The 16,213-nt window shown below is 41.1% G+C and overlaps 1 protein-coding gene across 3 annotated transcripts in view; it reads left to right on the plus strand.

The window, feature by feature from the left end:
* Window positions 1-16,213, plus strand: part of TRIM2 (tripartite motif containing 2) — a 195,332-nt gene that overhangs the window by 18,755 nt on the left and 160,364 nt on the right. For 2 of the 3 annotated variants that reach the window (XM_037830844.1, XM_037830847.1), the window contains exon 1: window positions 2,246-2,416. The exons of the other annotated variant lie outside the window; for it this stretch is intronic. The gene's annotated coding sequence lies outside the window, so the exon portion shown is untranslated. Of the gene's footprint in view, window positions 1-2,245; window positions 2,417-16,213 lie in introns of those variants that run through there. 3 annotated transcript variants of the gene reach the window in all.

Raw genomic sequence — 16,213 nt, forward strand, 5'->3', positions numbered from 1 at the left:
TGATTTCCAAATGTCTTTGTGTGGCATCTCTTCATGCCTAAATAAGGTGTATATGAGCCCTTGTACATTTATCCTGCAGTACAGTAATCTGAGTGAACAAGGCACGTGCTTCTCCAGAATGGACACCCACACACTCAGGCATATTCTAGCTTCATCTGCAGCTAAAATACAAATGTGCACATGTGTGACTGTCCATGGAGGCATTCATGGTGCCTGCAGTTGAGATTTGGAAGGTACATTTCAGTCCCTTGCACAGCAAAGCACATGCTGAAGTGAATGTCTTGAAGCATTAGCCTTTTCTTGGGAAAAAGAAGACAAAACAAGATATGTTTTAATCAAGCCCAGTGAAAAAGTAACTTTCATCCAGAGTGTAACAAGTAAATGAATCTCTTTATTAATGCATTTGTCACCACACCTATTGCCACCTTTTAGGAGAACTGGGAATACATTTAACAAATGAATCACTTGGTATTCCTTGAGTGCTAGGAATGGCACCTGACATACAATGTTTAACAGGACCCCAGCCTGGGATGCTTCAGGCTGGATAGTCAAGAAGCAGAGTGGGTGTGAAGTTCCCCTTCATGAGAGGGGAGTTAGTTGCCAAGCATCTGCTGCATAGATGTTGTTGTTGTTGTTTTGTTTTGATTGCCCTGCAGTTATGCCACGGCAGCTCCCAAACACAAGCCAGTCAGCATCAACCAACTGCTCTTTGAGTATTGAGCACATTCACTCACATGCTAAATTGTAGGCAAACTCTGCAGTTTGTATTCTTCTTGGGAAATTTGGTGGGGATCTGGATGGGTCTGAAAAACCTATTCTGAGGCAGGACGTGGGTTGTGCACATTGAGCCCTCCACAGAGAGGGAGGAGTGAAACCAGCCTTTCCTCCCCTCACCAAGCTCTGCACCCTTATTCAGAGCTACACATGCCCTAAAAGGGGCACCTTTTTTTAATTTTACAAGGACTACTGGTGAGCTGCGCATAACCGGATAATCTAGCTATTATTGACTCCTGACCAAGTGACAGGTACATGACAAGACCTATTATAATCATATTTAATACTTAAAACCACACCAAGAAGTAGGCACTGTTATAAGCTGCTTTTTAAAATGAGGAAAGTAAGACTTAGAAAAATTAGGTGGTTTGTCCAAGATCACCTTTAAGTAAAGGGCATAGCCAGTTTTAGAACTGAGGTCGTCTAAATCACCATACCCAGCATCTGGGAAGGGTTAGGGTTTTCCATGCCCAAGTGGTCAAATATAAACCACTACAAATATTTGATATTTGATAATGTCTCATGTAGCTCGAACCTCTCACAATTCCTGCCACAGTGCTTACCATGGCAGAGTTTTAATAAATATGGATTGAATTGATTAATGGAGAAAAAAATGGTACATCCTGGTTCAAGGGTATGAGATTGTGGATTCAGTGACTTTGAAGAGTTTTTTTCTTACGGAAAATTTCAAAATTACACAAAAGTAGAAAAAATAGCATAACCAACTTCTATGAATCCAAACCCAGCTTCAATAATTATTAATATTTTGTTAACCTTGTTCCCCTCCCTCACTTTTATGCTATGCTTTGTTTTTGCTGATGTGTTTTAAAGCAAATCCCAGATATTTCATTTTACCTGTGAAGATTTCAATAGGGATAACAAACAAATAAGGACATTTAAAAAATATAACCACCATGCAATTATTACACCTAACAACAGTAACAATATTTTAAAAAATCATCTAATACCTAGTCCATATTCAAATTGATTGCCTCAAAATTGATTTTTTACAATTAGTTTGTGGAATCAGAATAGAAAGTACATGCACATTACATTTGGTTGTATTTTTTCCATAATACAAATGTATTGTGCAAAAATAATACAAATGTAGAAAATATAATAAACTATGATACAAATATTTCTTGTAATTTTCCACAATAGTCCCACCATCTTCCCCCACCTTTAGCTCTTTTTTTAAAATCCCATTTTTTGTGTGCTTTTTTTTTAAGAAACCAGGACGTCTGTCCATTACAATGATTTTTTAACTGACTCTGGAAACACTTTCTGGAAAGGAATTGAAGGTGCCCAATTTTCAGGAAATTTTCACTTCTGATATCCTCTGGAATGGCGTCTGTTGATGGGATTCTGGATTATATCGTAATTGTTCATTCAGTGCACAAATCTGTACTGGACACCTGCCAGGAGCCGCCCTGTGTTCCTTGTGGGAGACAGGGAGGCATCCCGTAGCCCGTCTGCTGGAAACTGACGAGCGGCCATAAAACGGGGTGAGAGGAGAGAAAACCCAGGCTCAGACAGACGAAGTGGTGCACTTTAACAGCCGGTATTTGAGAAGGTCCAAGGAGGTGACGTTTCAAGACCTCGGTAATGAAGACCTAGGGAGGAGTGTGCCAGGAGAAACCAGGTCAGTGTGGCCCAGGGTCGAGAGCCAGCGGAAGCCTCACGGGGAGCACGCAAGGCTAGCGGGACGCGTATCCCCAGGGGCTTGCAAGGAGAATGGATTTTATTCTGGGAACAGTGTAAAACTATCATTGACTGAGTCCGTTTTGTTTTGTAACTTCCTTACCAGTTGAACGTATGGTGATGTGGGTGGAGTGAAAAGTAACTCTTCAGATCTGGGTACAGGTGTCTAACCGTTCCCTCATGTGCGCACGCTCAATCACTCGAACGCCGGCTGCTTTAGGGATTGAGGACGGTGCTGGAGGCTGTGTCCCCGTTTTCAGGTCCAAAGCCCTAAAAAGAAATGCAATTTCATCCTGACCACAGGCGGGGCAGAACAAGAGATCCCAGGTGACAAGTTGGGAGTAGCCCAGCTGCTACTCCTGCTCGGGTTGCGGCACCCACCTCCTTGCTCTCTACTATGCCGCTTCTATCACCACCTGACCTGAAGGATCTTGGCCAGAAATTTTTCCCACTCTGAACTCATCAACCATTAACAATTGCAGTATCCCAGTAAGGGGTGCCTATTCCAGTTTGCTAATGCTGCCATCATGCAAAATACCAGAAATGGATTGGCTTTTATAAAGGGGGCTTATTGGATTACAAAGTTACAGTCTGAAGGCCATGAGAATCTCCAAATTAAGGCATGAACAAGAGGATACCTTCACTGAAGAACAGACGATGATGTCTGGAAAACCTTTGTCAGCTGGGAAGGCATGTGGCTGGCATCTGCTGATCCTTTACTCCAGGGTTCTGGTTTCAGCATGACCTTCTCCAAAATGTCTCTGGGTTTCTCTTAGCTTAACATCTCCAGACATCCTTCTGTCGGTATCTCCAAGCATATCTAAGCATCAGCAAGCATCTCTGTCAGCTCCCAAGCTTCTCTTCAGGTTGTCTCTCTCAGCTGCTCTGAGCTCCTTCTGTCTGTGAGCTTTGATTAAGACCCACCCTGAATGAGTGGGGTCCATATCTCCATGGAAATAATTTAATCAGAGGTCTTGCCCACAGTTGATTGAGTCACATCTCCATGGAAACACTCAATCAAAAGATTAATGTCTGCCCTCACAAGATTGCATTAAAGAACATGGCTTTTTGGGGATACAATATATCCAAACCAGCATAGTGGCCAAAGGGCCTGACTGTGGAGATCCACCCAGCAGTGGCAGCATGACATCTGAGAGCCGTGTTAAGGACTTCCCCTTTAGTGGAAGCACTTTCTCTACCTATAATTTTATTCATTTGTCTCCTCACATTGATTCTAAATCAATGGGACTGCAGTTTGAAGATGTACCAGCAATTATTCAAAGACAGTGGCTGTGCTGGTTTGGAGCTGTTATGCACCCCAGAAAAGGCCATGTTCTTTTAATCCAGTCCTGTGGGTGCAGACCTGTTGTCGGTGGGACTTTTTGATTAGGTTGTTTCAATTGAGATGTGACCCACCCAATTTAAGGTGGGCCTTAATCTTTTACTGGAGTCCTTTATGAGGATAGAAGATGGAAGAAGCCCAGAGAACTCAGACAGAGAAAAACCCACAGAAGTCTGGAGAGAGCTTAGAGAGAAAAAGCCCCTGGAGGAGCTGTGAGAGCCATTGAAACCAGACCCAGGAGAGAAGAGCCAGCAGGTGTTACCATGTGTCTTCCTGTTACAGAGGTGTCCCAGATGCCAGCAGCCTTTCTTCAAAGTCCAGGTATCATACTATTGATGCCTTAACTGGGACATTTTCATGGCCTTAGAACTGTAAATTTCAAGTTACTAAATTCCCATTGTAAAAGCCAATCCATTTTGCTTTATAATGTAGAATGTAGGGGAACTAGTGATAGAGAGCAATTAATGGAGGAGGAATAATAACTCATTAAGAACAGATAAGCTATTGTAGGTAAATTTAACATTCTGGGAATGCCCAGAAATGACTATGGTTTGTTAAGTTCTGATGGATATGGGAGGAACAAGTTCATAGAAATGTTGCTATATTAGGTTATTTTCTTGGGGTAGAGTAGGAACATGTTGGAAGTAAAGTAGGTATTTTAGGTTAGTTGTCTTTTTCTTACTCCCTTGTTACTTTATGTTTGTTTGAAATGTTTTTTTATAGTATGTTTTATTTATTTATTTTTTTGGTATAGTTAATTTAAAAAGAAAAGAGTTAATTAAAAAAAAAAAACAATGAGAAAAAAATATGCAGAGCCCCCTTGAAGAGCTGATGGAGAATTCAGGGGTGTTGGGCTTCTCCACCTTGATGGCTGCTGATGTGCCCACAGACATAGGGGACTGGTGGTTTGATGGGCTGAGCCCTCTACCACAGGACTTGCCCTTGGGAAGACTGTTGCTGCAAAGGAGAGGAGAGGCCTCCCTACAATCGTGCCTAAGAGCCTCCTCCTGAATGCCTCTTTGTTGCGCAGATGTGGCCCTCTCTCTCTAGCTAAGCCAACTTGGCAGGTGAAATCACCGCCTTCCCCCTTATGTGGGATCAGACACACAGGGGAGTGAATCTCCCTGGCAACATGGAATATGACTCCTGGGGAGTCGTGGGATGGAGAACATCTTCTTGACCAAAAAGGGAATGTGAAAGGAAATGAAATGTTTCAGTGGCTGAGAGATTCCAAAAGGAGCCGAGAGGTCACTGTGGTGGGCACTCTTACGCACAATATAGACAACCCTTTTTAGGTTCTGATGAAATGGAATAGCTAGCAGTAAATACCTGAAACTATCAAACTACAACCCAGAACCCTTGAATCTTGAAGACGATTATATAAAAATGTAGCTTATAAGGGGTGACAGTGTGATTGGGGAAGCCATATGGACCACACTCCCCTTTGTCTAGTTTATGGACAGATGAGTAGAAAAATGGGGGGGGGGGAAGACACCCAGTGTTCCTTTTTACTTTAATTGTTCTTTTTCACTTTAATTTTTATTCTTATTACTTTTGTGTGTGGTAATGAAAATGTTCAAAAATTAATTTTGGTGATGAACGCACAACTGTGTAATGGTGCTGTGAACAATGGAATGTACTCTTTGTATGACTGCATGAAATGTGAATATATCTCAGTAAAATTGAATTAAAAAAAAAAAAAGCCAATCCATTTCTGGTATATTGCATTACGGCTGCTCTAGCAAACAAACAGTGGCCTTCCCTGAAAGGGCAGTCAATGCATTTCATTTGACAGAAAAGCATTACCTTCCCACCCTCTCCCATTTCAGCTGGCGAGAGCCTGGAATGGGTTCTGAGACTCAATCTGAATAGAGAGAGAAGGAATGTGAGCCTTACCTAGGACCTCCTTAGACAAGTGGGTCACCATCAGGTGTGGGGGCTTACCTGGTTCCCTACATCAGCTTCACCTCAATATCTGAAGGAGTGGGCCCTTGTTAGCCCATGTTAGCAAGGCAGCCGCCAGCCTGTCCACACCACCTCTCCTTGGCGCCTTTTCCCTGGGAGCAGCACAGTTATTTTAGTACACACCCACTACTGTTCATTAATTTTTTAAGGCAGTTTTATTGAGATATATTCACATACTATACAATCATCCATGGTGTACAATCAACTGTTCACAGTACCATCATATAGTTGTGCATATTCATCACCCCAATCTATTTTTTGAACATTTTCCTTATACCAGGAAAAGTAAAAATAAGCATTAAAAAAAAAGTAAAAAAGAACACCCAAATCACCCCACCACCACAACCACCACCACCACTCTATTTTTCATTTAGTTTTTGTCACCATTTTTCTACTTATCCATCTATACACTGGACAAAGGGAGTGTGATCCACAAAGCTCTCACAATCACACTGTCACCCCTTGTAAGCTACACTGTTATACAATCGTCTTCAAGAGTCAAGGCTACTGGGTTGCAGTTTGATAGTTTCAGGTATTTTTTTCTAGCTATTCCAATACCTTAAAACCTCAAAAGACTTTAAGTGTGTAAGAGTGCCCACCAGAGTGAGCTCTCGACTCCATTTGGAATCTCTCAGCCACTGAAACTTTATTTTGTTTCATTTCACATCCCCTTTTTGGTCAAGATATTCTCAATCCCATGATGCCGGGTCCAGATTCATCCCTGGGAGTCATTTTCCACTTTGCCAGGGAGATTTACACCCCTGGGAGTCAGGTCCCACATAGGGGGGAGGGCAGTGAGTTCATCTGCTGAGTTGGTTTAGCTAGAGAGAGAGGGCCAAATCTGAGCAACAAAGAGGCACTCAGGGGGAGACTCTTAGGCACAATTTGTTCATTAATTTTTTTTCAAGTTTTATTATAGTTTTATTGTTGGCTTAAAAAAATTACTTCTTTTAGCCTCCCTGCTTTAGCAGTTTTGGGGAGGAAGTGAATCTCAATAGCATGAAAAGTTAAATTCGTCTTACACTTGTTAAAAGTAAAACATTTTTAAACAAGTTGGTTTCCATTCACAAACTTTACCCCCCTCTAAAAAAAAAATGATAAACCACTTTCGCTTCATCTCCTAATTGAGAAAAACAATCCTTTCCATCCAGACTGTTGTCACACAACCTTTGCCCATTTTTTCATTGGGTTGTTTGTCTTTTTGTTGTTGAATTGCAATTCTTTTTATATTCTGGATATTATTCCCTTATCAGATATGTGATTTGCAACTATTTGCTCCCATTCCATAAGTGGCCTTTTTGCTCTGATAATGTCCTTTGAGGTATAAAAGTTTTTAATTTTGATGAAGTTCATTTTGCCTATTTTTTCATGTGTTGCTGATGTTTTTTGTCCATGAAAATAGTTTTGACCAAACTCTGAGAACCACTGCTACAAAGACAGCTCTCTGCTTGGCTCAAGTACAGCACTTCTTTGCTTAAACTACCAATAAATTCAGCTTTCAGTTTCAGATATTAAGTGGTAACCTCTTCCATCAACATTATATTTTCTTTTATTGACTTTCCAGTCTTCTTTTTTTCCTCAATACATTTTTCCTTCTACTAGTTTTTAGGTTATGCACTTTATGCACTCTTCCTATTCTTGTAGTGGTTAGCCTAGACATTTTACCTGCATATTTAACTTAATAAAGTTTATGAATATATTTAACTCTCCTACCAAACAATACAAGGAAAAAACTTTAATTCTTAATATTCTCTCCCAGTTTATACACTATTGACAACTGGTAGTATATAGTTCCATCCCTTTGTTTTTATAATGTCAAATATTGGACAATACTGTTTTTCTTTTATATAGCCAATGTTTATTTAGATTTACCCACAGGTTGACCTTTCTTTGCTTGTCATTCCTTCCTGCATCTTTCTTCTGAGGTTTACCTTTTATAAGTTTCTTTAGTGAGTATCTGTTGGTAGTGAACTTTCTTCAGCATTTGTCTAAAATTGTCTCATTCTTGAAAGATAGTTTAACTGCATATACAGATTCTAGGTTGACAGTTCCCTAAATAGAATAAAACAGTCCACTGGCTTTTATTGTTGTTCTCGGGAGATCAACTGTCAGACTGATTGTTGTTTTTTTGAAGGTAACTGGTCATTTTTCTCTCTTTTTAAATAGCATTACTGAAGAACAGTTGACAAACAATCAACTGCCCATAGATAAAGTGTAAAATTTGATAAATTTTGACATACGTGAAACTTCTGTGAAACCATCACATTTAAGATAATGAACATATTCATCAATGTCAAGTTTCCTTATGCCCCTTTAAATCCATTTCTTTTTCCCCACACTACGCTCTGTTCATAGGCTACCACAAATCTGCTTTATGTCATTATAAATAAATGTGCATTTTCTAGAATTTTTATATAAATGGAATCATACATTTTTGTGTCTGGCTTCTATCACTCAGCCTGATTTTGAGATTCATCCATGTTACTGCATGTATCAATAGTTCATTTCTTTTTATTGCTGAGTAGCATTCTATTGTATGGATAGACCACAATTTGTTTATCCTTTTACCTGTTGATGGATATTTGAGTTGTTTCCAATTTTTAACTATTACAAACAAAACTGCTGGGAATATCCACGTACCAGTCTTTGTTTGGAGGTATGATTTCATTTCTCTTAGATTGGCTGGAGGCTTGTTAGGTGAATGCTTAACTTTTTAAGAAACAGCTAGTTTCCTAAGTAGATGTATGATTTTACATTTCCACCAGTAGTGTGTAAGTGTTACAGTTACTCCACATCCTTGCCAACACCTGTTTTGGTCTGTTTTGTTTTTTTTTTAATTTCAGCTATTTTAAAGGGTGTAAAGCAACATCATACTATGGTTTTGATTTGCAATTTCCTAATGACTATGATGGGCATCTTTTCATGTGCTTGCATGACATCAGGATATCTATTTTGGTGAGGTGTCTACTCATATCTTTGCTCATTTTAACTGGGCTGTTTATCTTTTTATTATTGACTTGTAAGAGTTCTTTATATATTCTAGATACAAGTGCTGTGTTGAATATGTGTTTTGCATATGTTTTCTTCCCAGTCTTTAACTTGTCTTTAAATTTTTGTAACAGCTGTTTTAAAGAGCAAAAGTCTAAAATATTAATATTTTCAGTGCTTTTGTGCCCTATTCAAGAAATCTTTGTTCAAACTCAAGGTCGCTAAGATTCTCTCCTATATTTTGTTCGATGAGTTTTATAGTTTTAGTTCTTCCATTTAGGTTTATGATCCATTCTGAATTAATTTTGTAATGGTGAGCAATAAGAGTTGAGGTTCACATTTATGTAACTATTATTGAAGCAATTATCATTTCTCCATTGAATTGTCTTGGTACCTTTGTCAAATATCCATTGGCTGTATATGTATGGATCTATATCTGGATTCTCTTTTCTGTTCCATTGATTTATATATGTATCCTTATATATCTATCTGGCATAGTCCACAATATCTTGAAAACTGTAGGTTTATAAGTCTTAAAATCAGGTAGTGTAAATCCTTCAGTTTTGTTCTTTTTTCAAAATAGTTTGGACTATTCCAGGTCCTTTGCATTTCCATATAAATTTTCAAATCAGGTTGCCAATTTCTAACAAACAAAAAAAGTACATTTTTGAGAATACATTGAATCTCAAGACAAATTGGGGAGACTTGGCATCTTAACAATATCATGTCTTCTGAGCCATGAACAACAGTATATTTCTCTATTTATTTCAATATTCTTTCATTTCTCTCAGCAGTGTTTAGTAGTTTTCAGTGCCCCTGTCGGTCGTTTTACTCCCTAGAAGGGCTTCCTCTGTGTGCTCAGACTATCCTCCCAGCTACCATGGAGTGTCTATAGGGATACAGAAACAAACATCCAATCATTGAGGGAGTTACGAAGAACCCAATGGAAAATAATATAATTCAAGTCACAATTTTTATTCTCCCTTTTCCCCATTTCCCTCCTCCCACAAAGGAAACAATTTATTGTGTCTAATGTATATTCATTTTTGCTCATTTTGTACTTGTTACATGTTATACATGAATATACAGCTACATGTTTCAGCTCTATGAGACCATTTCTAGTCTGACTTGCTGGAGGATGCTGAATGGGATCTGTAGGTTGAGGTAAATAGTTATATTATTTTTAGTTTTACTCATTTTTTTATACATCCAAATTCAATAAATGCTTTTAGAAATCATGACTTTCATTCAGGGTTCCAAAGTTGTGCTGCAGCAAGGCCTGGAGTCCTCCCACTGGAGTAAGTGTAACTTCCAAGCAGAATAATACAGAAATCCCAGTACCAGAAATAGGCAGAGGGCTAGCAGCAGATTACGTACAAATACCAGGAGTCCCATCTTCACATGATTTGCAATTTCCTACATGACCGCAGTGGAGAGGGAAGCAGTGGGGAGGTGGCGCCCGCATCCACGCAGGGCGCGAAGGCGGAGGGGACAGCGCGAGTGGCGGCGACAGGCGCGGGGGACCCCGGCCGGAGCCCACTACACGGTGGGCTGCACAGGCGCTGCCATAGTAGGGCTGTTCATTAATTTTTAAAATTATGTTGCTTTTCATTATAAAAAAGCCAGTAACTGATTAATACCTAAAGAATAGGCTCAGTGAAGATGTAGAGAGCTCTGCATCTCTACATAGGAATAGATAGGGTATCAGCAAGCCTGGTTCTTGCCAGAAACACAAATAAGATGGAAATAAACTCTCAAGGACCAATAAATTGTATCTTCTAAGTCACCTTTGTCAAATGCATGGCAAGATATCGATTGCTACTGTATTTGAACAAAACTCAATCAACTATTTAATGGCCAGTTACATTCAGAAGGCTTAAATGATCCGAGTTCCCATGGCTGTTTCAAGCGCCAGTGCAATTTTTCCTGGTATATTGATTCCATCAGGCAATTATAGGAAGCCATGTGCACAACTGGGTAGTTTCCTCTCTTGACTGCTGTGTAGGTGAGAATTTCTAAGTGCTGCCATAATGAGTGGCCACACTGTGACTGGAAGAGGCAGAACTCTGGATCCTGGATTGGGGAGTAACCAGAGAAGGGGATTGCCTGGTAGATCTAGGGAAACATGTTGGGGGGAGCTGCTGCATCCAGAGCATGCTACTACTGAGCTTGAGAACAGGAAAAAAGGCAAATTTGTGAATTTTGAAGAGTAGGGAGGTGGGAGTGGCAATAGGCTAGATATGCAAACAATAAAATTTTGCTTTTTTTTAAAAAAAAACATTTCCTTAAAAAGCAATACCTGAGACATTTAAGAATTCCTGAATTTGATAACTGTGGTTATGTAGGAATTCTTTGTCCTTGTTCTTGGGAAATACACATTGACGAATTTAAGAGTAAAGGGGCATAAAGTATGCAGCTCCCTCTAAAATGGTTTTAAAAAGTCTGTGTGTGTGTGTGTGTGTGTGTGTGTGTGTGTGTTTGTGTGTGTGTGTAGCGAAAGGGAGACAGAGAAAGAGATTGAGAATGATAAAGCAAATGTGGAAAAATATTATTGGTAAATTTGGATAAAGGGTTTGCCATAGTTCTTTGTACTATTCCTGCAACTTCTCTATAATTTTAAAATTATTTACTAATAAAAAAGCGTTTGGCTTTTTAAAGTGCTATTAGATAAGAAAATTCATCTGTGATAGAAAATCCATAATAACAGTATATTAGTTGAGTGAAATTTATTTCTGTCTCATGTAAAAAGAATCCAGAGGTGAAAAATCCAGTTCATAAAGTTGTCGGGGCCTAGGGCTTCATCTCTTGTTGCTTGGGTGTCCTCTGCAAATGGCTTCCACCTCATGGTCCAATATGGCTGCTCAAGTACCACCATTTTTCCATGTTCTAGCCAGCAAGGAGGGGGAGCCTTGAGGAAAAGGGAGGAGGGGGATATGGCCCACATCAGCTGTCTGTCCTAAGACAGGGTTTTCTAGAAGTTGTCACTCAATATTTCCATGTACAGTTCATTGGCCACAGCTAGCTCAAGGGAAACTAGGAAATGAAATCTTTATTCCAGGTATTTGTGGGGTTTTTTTGTTTTGTTTTGTTTTGTTTTGTTAACCCATGGAAGAAGGGGAGAATGGATGGTGGGTAAACAATTAGCAATCTCTACCAAATCAAGTTCTCTTAAGGAAGACACTATAGCCATGCAGCTTTGTGCTGACTGGCAGCCTCCATAAGGTTGGTGACTCCAGGAGTCCAAGTGGGGCATCAGCTGGTCTTACCATATTGCAATTAAGTCAATGTGGTAGGTGATATTTGTAGGTGATAGGCTCTGTAATCTTCTGCCATTTCAGACAGGCACCACTACCCCCTTTCAGCCAGCCAAACTCTATTAACTTGTAGGAGACCCACTTGCCAATGTCCGATTTCTCTACTTGAAGAGTAATCACTAATACAGCTCTGGTGTAAAAAGACAAATGGAGTGGGGGAGGGGGTGTGTGCAGAAAAACTTGAGTCAGAATAAAGATTCTAGTTCCTGTTGGCTGCCTCCCTTGCTTACAGGGAAATAAGAGTAATATTTATCTTATAGTTAATAGAGGTTAAAGAGGTCTATTTTGTGGGAAAGTTTGCTGTGCTAATAAGTGTTATTTCTAATTCCTTGAGATGTTGCTTTGAGGCAAGGAGTAAAAAAATAAATTTGAGAATCAGGCATACTATAAGCTTCTTCTGGAGAGTCACACTACATGTTAGTACATTAAAGGCTCTGAGAAGGCCTGCAGTAAGGAATTCTGTCTAACTCAGAGTCTCCCAGACTTATTTCACCAAATTTTTGGTTTTTGTGTTTGGTCTTGTGTTATCTATTTGCTTCCCTCCCATTGAACCCACCTTGGTAAATGCTGTTCCAAGGCATGCTTTTGGGTCACAAAGCCCAAACTGAACTGCCCCTAACTTCGTTCTGAAACAGCGATTCTAGACTCTGCTCATTTGTATCTTGCAGGAGATGTTTAAGCAAAATGACAAGATTTTTTCATGTGGCTGAATTTGGAAGCTGTAGTGCTATCAGGGAAGGTGTGTTGACACCTGAGACTTTTAAAAGAGATGTTTAGAAAATCATCACCTCCTTTGTGGCAGTCTCACAGCAAGGCTGGACTGCAGTGACTAGTAACCCTCGATGCCGTCACCAGCCTCCTGCAGCACGTCCAGCTGCTGCTGCGTTCAGGGTGAGGACGGCCTTGAATTGTAAGGTTTTTATTGCTGGTTTTATACAGTTAGCTGGACAAGCATGTTTGCAGCCCTGGGGTTCTCTTCTAAACCATGTCAAATTCCAGAATACTAAATAGAATTTTATTTAAACTGGTGAAGAGATGAGGACAGATATTTTCACTTTCCTTTTAAAACCTGTAGTGAGTAAAATGGATTTGCTTTCTCTTCAGAGAGCTAAAGGGTAACACTGCAACTTTGCCTCCATGAAGCTAACTAAACAAAGGGAATTGTCTTCATCAAATTAACAGCCCCATTTACTCTATGCATTTTTCATACATTTTAATAATAAAAGGCCTTCTTTTGTGACGCTCATGGCAAATTTGAGATGCCGTCTCATTAATTTATACCATTCTCCCAGGATGCTGGTTTTATTCTTATCAGAAGAGCTGAGGCTCTAGACAGCCTCGGGTCATGCGGCTAACTGGGAACGTGGCCAGAAGCATAGTCGAGAGCTCCCAACTCCCAACATCTTAGCTGTCAGAGCACACAGCCTTTGAAAGGCGAGTTTTCAGTGTTGCAGTCTTGCCCAGAAATATTTTTTTAAAAAATAGTCCTTTGAGAAGATACTAACCAGTCCTCTGCCAGTTCCATTGGCATTCTACAGAGCACTTCATTCATTCATTCACTCATTCATTCATTCCAAAAATATATATTAAGTGCTTACTCTGTGCCAGTCATTGTCCTGTGTGCTGGGGATGCGATTGCCTATATTTAAAAAGAAAAAGCCTATTTTTAAAACTAAGAGAAATATTTAATGGTGGAGATAGAAAAAGAATCTATTAGGCCCCAGGTAGAACTAGGCATTTAAAAACCAGCTAACCTCTACACATCTCAAGTGTCACCAAAGAGCTGCAGAAGGAGGTGATAACTCTGCCCAGCCCATGTCTGAATTTTGAACAAGTGCAGAAAAAGTGAGAGGGTCCGAGGAGGAGGAACTCAGGGGTGCAACTACTTATAATTGTAATAATAATAATAATAATAATAATAATAATAAATATAATAATAAGAGCTAACTCTTACACCGTGAGCCTGGTACTGTTCTAAGTACTAACTTGCGTAGCTTCATAACTCTTTGAGGTGGATACCAATATTAAATCCATTTTACACATGAGGATTTGAGGCCCCTACAGTTCAGTGGCCTGCTCAGGTCTCACAGGATGGGTGGGATTCGGCCCAGGAGTTTGGCATTAGCCCTGGTCCTCTACTGCCTCTCTAGAAAGCCTTTGAAGGGTGGCCAAGGGAAAGGACAGTTCTGGCAGCTTTCTGGGCTCTGATCACAAAAATCAAGATGGAGGAACAGTTCCAGGGAACAAGGCAGGGAACATGAAATGACCAGAATCCCCGTCTGACAGTGACAGCTATTTGAGCAGGGTGAGGGCTTGTTTGCCCCTTGTCCCAGGGGACAGACCAGGTAGACTTACCATGAACAGAGACCTCTGAGACCGCAAGAGGCTCGTGACTCCACAGCCTGCCACCTCCCAGTCCGTAGACAGCTCTGGCTTTCAGCCTCCCCTCAAGCTCCAGGGCTAAGATGTATGCGTTATAGGGTCAGACACACTCAGGACACAGAAGGTGGGATTCGGCTGTGATGAGACCCTGGCACCCTGATCTTCCTTGTTTTGACTCAACCCCAGCCCCTGTGTCCACCAGGGCTGGGGGTGGGCGAGCACAGGGTGCCTGTTTACGTGGCTCATTGGACACCTGCTGACACCATGCCCCTTCCTTGACCCTGCTCAATTCTCCCTTTCTCCCCAAGGGACTTTTGAAGGGGCCCTGTCCTGGGGAAGGTGCTCCACAGGTGTCAGAAGACAAGGGTTTCAGACTCTCAGACAGTCACCTGGCACTTCCTACCTGAGGACCTGGCAGTGGCCCACTTTGCTTTTAGAAATGGGCACATTCTAGAAAATGGCCTGTGAACTTCCATTTTTCACAAGTCCTAATATTAACAGCTCTGCCTCATCCTCTTTTCCAGCCCCTTCTACCACCTTTGAAAGGGAAGCAGAATGGACTGAGCCGGGCTCCCTACCAGCCTCAGTCCTTGGGGTCCTCCCAGCAGCCAGTTTTACAGGTGAGGAAACTGAGACCTCTGAGAGGTATTAAGCAGTTGAAGGAAATGAGGGAGGAGACCATTGGTTTGGTTCAGCATCAGAAGTGAAGCAGGAAGGGGCTTGGGTATCGAGGAGGTGGGCCCCCGAAGCTGTGGTTGACACCATCAGATCCCACAGGCACTGGATTTTTTTTTTTATATGGTAGGACTTGGAAATGGCAATGGAGAGTCCAGGGTCCAAGACAGGCTTCTTGACGTAAGCACCCACAGACTGGGGCTTGGGGAGAAGGAGACACGAGGCAGCAGGGTGTGGCAGCTGAGTGCAGTCCTGGGGTCCAGCTGCCTGAGTTCGAGTCTCCCGAGCCACTCCTCAGCTGTGGGACTTGGGTGACATGTCCTGTGTGACTTGGTTTTCTGGTCTATAAATAGTACATACCCCTTCAGATTTGATGTTAGGATTCAGTGAGTTAATACATGGAAATAAAAGCACTGAGCACAAGGTCTGCTCAGCATTAGCATTATGGGCATAAATTCATTTTCATATTTTGGTTGCCTCCAAATGCCAAATGGTTCCTTTTTTGATTTTGTGGATTTCTCCCAAAATCCAATAGTTGCTTCAGAATAATTTAATTCTTAAATTAATTTATAAATAGATGTTACTTATTTTCTTCCAGCCACACTGGCCTCTTTTCTGATCCTCATTTTAAAAACTGTTTCCCTACCTCAGAGTCATTGCACTTGGGCTGTTCCCTATGCCTGGATGCTCCCCCCGCAGCAATTCATGCAGCCAGCTCCTTTTCTTCCTTCAAATGCCACCTCCTCACTGTGCCTTTCCTGACCATGCTGAATAAAATGACCAACCCCAGCTACCTCTATCGCATCACACTGGCTATTCCTTGAGAGAGGCTGTCCCAGGCTGCAGTCATCCTGTTTATTTTATTATTGCCTTTTTCCCCCCACTGGAGATGAAGCTCCTCAGGAATCTTGTTCACTGCTCTATCTCCGGCAGCCAGCATGCACCTGGAACATAATCAGTTCATATTAAAGGTTGGATGGATGGATGAATGAATTGGTGGATGGGTAATGAAAGAGATGGCCGTGTGTCTGGCCCCAAATCCTGTGCCCCTCTGCATGATACTACCAAAGAC

The sequence above is a fragment of the Choloepus didactylus genome, chromosome 3 (genome assembly GCF_015220235.1).
Source record: "Choloepus didactylus isolate mChoDid1 chromosome 3, mChoDid1.pri, whole genome shotgun sequence".
NCBI lineage: Eukaryota > Metazoa > Chordata > Mammalia > Pilosa > Megalonychidae > Choloepus > Choloepus didactylus.